This window comes from Octodon degus, unplaced genomic scaffold, assembly GCF_000260255.1.
Source record: "Octodon degus isolate 3935 unplaced genomic scaffold, OctDeg1.0 scaffold00015, whole genome shotgun sequence".
Classification (NCBI taxonomy): Eukaryota; Metazoa; Chordata; class Mammalia; order Rodentia; family Octodontidae; genus Octodon; species Octodon degus.
Genome location: NW_004524591.1, coordinates 17,638,883 through 17,644,947, shown reverse-complemented (window position 1 = coordinate 17,644,947; position 6,065 = coordinate 17,638,883). Strand labels below are relative to the sequence as shown.

The window sequence follows — 6,065 nt, the reverse complement described above, 5'->3', positions numbered from 1 at the left end:
TTCCCCCCACTTCCCTTGCATGCACCTCTTGTCTCCTTTCTTTTCCATCTTTCATTCTTCCCTTCCTTCCTTCTTTCCTTCCTCCCTTGCTTCTTTCTTCCTTTCCTTTTTTTTTTTTCTTTTTGTGTCATTCAGGCTGGCCTTGAACTTGCTTTGTAGCCCAGGCTGCTCTCAAACTCACAATGATCCTCCTGCCTCAGCTTCTGGAGTGCTGGGATTACAGGCATGTGCCACCATTCCTAGCCCTTCTTTATTGTTTTATCTTTACTTTCTTCTTCCTCTTTTCTTTTCTCTTTTTCTTTTTTTGTGGTACTGGGGATTGAATTCTTTCTCTTTTCTTGTTATTAACAATTGAGCTCAGGGCTTTCACATTTAACTATATACTCAGCCTGTTTTTAAATTTTTTAATTTTGAAATTTAAATCAGGGGTTCTGGGGCTGGGGAGATAGTTCAGTGGAATATGAGCTTGACTGGCAAGTGCAAGGTCCTGAGTTTGATCCTAGTCTTCTAGAGTGCTGGAATTACAGGTACATACCACACCTGGCTAATATCTCCTTTTTAATGAGTTAATAATATGCCATAATATATGTATGTACATATGTACAATAATGGAATAACGGACTATGTATATATGTATAAAAATGGAATATGTACATTTTTATGTATGTTCTATGTACAATAATAGAATCTGTATGTTCATATGTATGTACAATACATACATACATAAGAACATTATTTCCTCTTTCATTGCTTTGCACATTTTTTTTAAATTTAAATTTTTTTTTTATTTTTCCCGAATGGGGGATTGAACTCCGGCCCTTGCACTTGCTAAGGAAGCACTTATTCCACTGAGCCATCTCCCTGGCTTCCTCTTTCATTGCTGATGCATATTATTTTGTGATGGCAACCCAAATAGATGAAGACAAAATGAAACCCACAATTATGGCAAATATTTTAGATGTGGATCAAAAGGGATTATAAAAATGCCCTATAATTTACACTATTAAGGGCAACTGCCTTATTAGGAAAATGTCTTCAATCTGAAAAACAAATATTTCTCATTTAACAACTGTTTGAAGTTATAACTGAGGCTCGCTGTGCAGATATATGATCTGGTGCTTGCACTTAGTACCTGCAGGGATAGGAGCAGCGGTGCAGCCTAATGGTGGCTTCTTCTATGGTACAGTGCTGTAATGCTTGCTGATTGTACTCTACTGTGGTTTGATGTTTTGCTATATATTACAGCCCTGAATGTAACAGTTATGCACAGAAAAGCACTTGTCAAGGTGATGCTTCCTCTAACCATTTTTTATTTATTTATTTATTTTGGTGGTACTGGGGATTGAACTCAAGACCTTGCACTTGCCAGAGAAGCACTTATTCTACTGAGCTATCTTCCCAGATAACCATTTATTTGCTATGACTATTGTAATGTGTCTGCTACATACAGTGCAATTCTTCCCTTAGCACGAATCCATTTAATGACCTAGTGGCAGGAATGGAACTTGGGTGTTAAACAAAGAATGTCTATGTTCTAGAACTTGGATCAGGAATTCTTGATGAGCTTAGGGGTAGGAGGACTTGGACTTTGACTTGGATTTGAATGTAGTGTCAGTAGGGTTAAAAGTATGGGTCCCCTGACCAATCTACTGGTAGGAAACTGTTTGGTTGTGTTCTATCACATCTTGTGGGTACATGGTTGAGAGTCCAGTGTTTAGTATGGTTATACACAAGCAAATATTAATATCTTTATCAATGGTTGCATCACCTCTGAGACAGACTCAGAGAAAAAGGATTATGATTAAATCTATGTCACTGTTCCCTAGTAGTCTTAGGAGTAGAAAAAGGAATACAAGTTCCTGAAAAAAATTACTGATTTTGGCACCCCTATAATCCTAGCAACTGTGAGGAAAGCTGAGGCAGGAGGATCACTGTGAGCTCCAGGTCAGCCTGGGCTAAAAGTGAGTTCAGTCTAAACCTGAATTGCGTAGTGAAACCCTGTCTGAAAAAAAAAAAAAAAAAAAAAAATCACTGATTAATCTTTAGGCCAAGAGTACCTGGCTAATGAAAGAAGTTATATTACACATGGGACCACTGAAACCCCTAATGAGTCAAATTAGTTCTTCTGAAAGGGCCCCAGGGGCCTCTCAATTGCATCCTGGCACAGCCGGAAAACCTGAGACCAGGCCTTGTCTGCTGGGACATGTGATGGGTGGAGTGGCACAGGAAGCCTTCCTGCCTCCCAGTTGATGTGTCTGGATTGTCAGGGGCTGCTGAAAGCCTTGCAAACAGAGAGAGGTGTAGAGATTTTGTTTTGGTGGCACTAGGTCGGGTTTGTCAGTCCTTCGGAGGCTGCGGGACTATGGAATTTTTGAATGGGTAGGATGGGGTGGGAGCAGCTTTCTAGTTTCTTTGCCTCTGAGCACATTAAAACTTGAAACTAACCATTAGAAGAATAGTGAATTAAACCCCTGGCTTTAATTTCTAGACACCTACATCTGCTTAGGGCTTCTCTCTGAAGTAACTTTAAGAATGCTAGGTTTTATGTTGCTGGCCAGTGAATCCAGGCCCTTTTGCATTCTAGGTGAGCACTCCACCACTAAGGTACTTTCTCCTAATGCTGAGTTTTATCATCATCAGGCTTTTAGGAGATGAAGGTGGATCTCATGGCAAGGAGATGTTCTTCTACCCTCCTGACACAGCTTAGCTGGTATCAGTCTGTGTGAAGTACACATGCAGCTGAGGACCTACCTAGGAGCTTCCTTGAGACATCAAACTTAGAGGCATCAGTCAGTATGGAAATGAATGGCAGGGAGATGGCTCAGTAGAATAAGTGCTTGTCTGGCAAATGCAAGGCCCTGAGTTCAATCCCCAGTACCGAAAAATAAATAAATAAAAATGTAAATAAATAATGAATGGCAGTGAGGAGGGTGCTTTACAGGGTCTCCAACTTCCTAACTGCTGTGGCTATACGTTGACCTTTTGAGCTTTCTCCAAACCTCTATTTAATACAGCAGTTACTGCCCATATGTAGCCACTGAGCACTTGAAATACAGTTGCTCTGAAATGAGATGGGCTGTAAGTACAAAACAGATGTCAGATTTGGAATATTTCACATGTCAGAAAGAGTGTAAAATATCCCATTAATAATTTTTAATACTGAGCATATGAAGAAATAATATTTTACATGTTAAATAAAAACATTTTAAAATAATTTCAGCTGAGCATCGTGGCACATGCCTGTAAATCCCAGAATCTGGGGGCGCAGAGGCAGGAGTACTGATTCAAGTTTGAGGCCAACCTGGGCTACATAGTGAGACCTTCCTCCTACCGCCCCCCCCCCAAAAAAAAGTGATAGTTTCACCTTTTCCTTCCTACTCTTGCAAAATTTGGCTTCTGGGAAGTTTTAAGTAACGTGTGACTCTCATCATATTTCTTTGCATTGGACTGTACCAGCTCTTCAGTGGGAGAGTTAGGCCACTGAATGCGTAGTCAGAAGCTACAAAATCCAAAACCTCAAAATAGCCCTCATTTGTAAGAAGGTTTCCTCTATACTCAAGGCATTAAAAATTGAATATTTCTTGGTCGAGAGATGGAGATATCACGTTCAATTCAGGCCAGAACTTTCAGCACCAGCAACACATGAGAGACAAGATCCAGGGATCAAATAAATCAGAGTCATAAACATAGAGTTAACTTCTAGGAAACAGCAGTAATATTTATAGCCAGAGCTCACATGAGGGAAAGGGTTTGGAAGAACTGTTTTGTCTCTTGGGAGATATTAGCTTCCTTAGAGGTCTAATCCTCTGATGGGCCCATCAGAGTTAGTATTGGCTAAAGACAAGGAGCCTTGATAATGGTGCACTAGGGTGGTCCTAAGCAGGCCACAGTATTCCTCCCATAGCATCTCATTCTTCCTGTCTCAGTTACTTTTTACTCTTTGCTGGGACAAAATACCCAACACCCAAATTTAAGGAAGGAAAGGTTTATTTAGCTCACAGTTAGTGGAGGTTTCAGTCCATACTTGGCTGGCTCCAGGGCAGAAGGCAGCAGTTCATGGCTGTGGAGCACAGCAGAGAGCCAAGGAGGAGCAGCAGCTGTGGCGTCTGTCAAGCCTCTCTCCCTTCCTTCCTTCCTTCCATGCTGACTGAGAAGACTGGCACTCCACTGCGAAGGTCAGAGCTCCTCCACAATGGTGCGGCTGCGAAGATCAAGCTCCTCTGAGGAAGTGGCACGGCAAGGATCCAAACTCCTCCAAAGAAGTAGGTTGCCCAGAAGCTTTCCTCAACCCCTTTATATACCCTTTTTGCACTGAGTTACTCTAGGGCGGGGCTGCCATGACCCAGGGCTTGGCATCACCAAGCCTATCCAGCCAATCTTTGGACATCTCAAATTGACACAATGTCAACCATCACACTTCCCAAGGAGCATGGGATCCTGCAGCCTGTTTTGAAGTGAGAAGAGGAGGACTTTTCTCCATGAACAACTGGATACATGCTGTGGGAATGCTCTACACATAATTGGCATCTGCCCAAATGTTGCCTGAAAGGTTCCTCACATCCTAGTCAGACACTATAGAAATATAAGACTCTAGCTGGCAACAAAGAAATTGCACCAGCAGGAAATGGAAATGCAAGACTGAGAAAACTGTGAAGGCTTTCTAATGCACTCACTTCAGTGACCAGTCTCGGCCCTTCTTTTCTGAGGTGACCTTGCCATGTTATCAGGAACTGGAGAATGTTTGTCGACTCTGACTCTGTGGCACTAAGCAGCTTGATTCAGCTATGCACCCAGAAGGCTATCTCTGAGCATGTGGCAGCATTTGCGATCTGCTGGAGTTTAAATGTTGACTGTCACCCAGAGGCCCATGTTCTAAAGCCTGGTGCCAAGCTGGTATCACGGGGAGCTGGTAGAACTGTAAGAAGGTGGGGTCCAGAGACAGTCATCAGCTTATTGAGGGTATACACTCAATGAAGAGTGGAGGATCCCAACAGTATCTGTCTGTCTGTCCTTCCCCACCCCACCCCTCACTCCTTCTCCCTCTGTCCTTCTGCTGTGAATGTGACAGTTTGCTCTGACACATGCTTCTTCACTGCCATCCACTGTCCTCCCTCATCAGAGGCCAAACCAACGAGGCCTGTCTTTTCTTAGATCTTGATTTAAACTATTTAAGCTATTAAATAAATATTTTTAATTTTTTATTTATTTTGGTACTGGGGATTGAACTCGGTACCTTGCACTTGCCAGGCAGGTACTTATGCAGTCAGTGGGCTTTATTCACTTCATTCAGGTTCCTGCTGAGTTTCCCATAGTTCTTTCTTTTCCACTCACTGTATAGCTGCAGATCTCTGGACACAAGGATGGGGGGAGCTGCAGCCACAGCCTCTAGGATTTTCCTCAAGGACTCTGCCTCAGACCTGTTTGACCAGATCTTTATTTGTACTTCCTTAGGTATCTAAAAATAAAAAAGAGTTAATGTAGAAATCCCGAGTGTTATCCTTTGAAAGAGCTACTAAGAAGATAATCCTGAGCTGGCATCTGGTAGCTTGGAATTGGGGGAGCCCTGCCTACTGCATCTGCAATGAGCTTCTCTGGCTGACATCCTTTCACAGGTTCTCCACAATTCCTTGCTGAGAAATTAAGCAAGTCCTATGTATCTCCACTGGGAGAGAATAATTAAAACCTTACTCTTGGTTTCCATTGGACTTTGTACTATTTGCCTTTTATATGTGTGAGTTTGCTTCATATGTTTTAGCTGTAATAAATCATAGGCCTAAGGCCACAGGCTGATTCCAGTCCTCCTAGTGCACAATTTAATCTAGGAGTGGTCTTAGAGATTCTGAATCAGAATATCAGGTAATGTACAGAACCCACTGGAGGAAGACTTGAACATAAACAATTTTTAGTTTTCCCCTCTTTCTCCTCCACTTCTTACCTCCTCTATTCTTTCTCTATTGTTTCTCCTCTCCTCATCCCACCCCTACTCTTTATTTTTATGCTACTGAAGATTGAACCCAAGGCCCTTGCGCTGAGCTGTATCTCCAGTCCTTTTCAATTAATTAATT

At 42.2% G+C, this 6,065-nt stretch overlaps 1 pseudogene across 1 annotated transcript in view; it reads right to left on the bottom strand.

Annotated features, from left to right (window-relative positions):
- Window positions 1-5,263: 5,263 nt before the first annotated feature.
- The window catches only part of LOC101564909, a 5,873-nt pseudogene continuing 5,071 nt past the window's right edge, over window positions 5,264-6,065 (bottom strand). The window contains exon 3 of the transcript XR_192392.1: window positions 5,264-5,455. The product of XR_192392.1 is annotated as an asparagine--tRNA ligase, cytoplasmic pseudogene (transcript). The remainder of the gene's footprint in view (window positions 5,456-6,065) is intronic.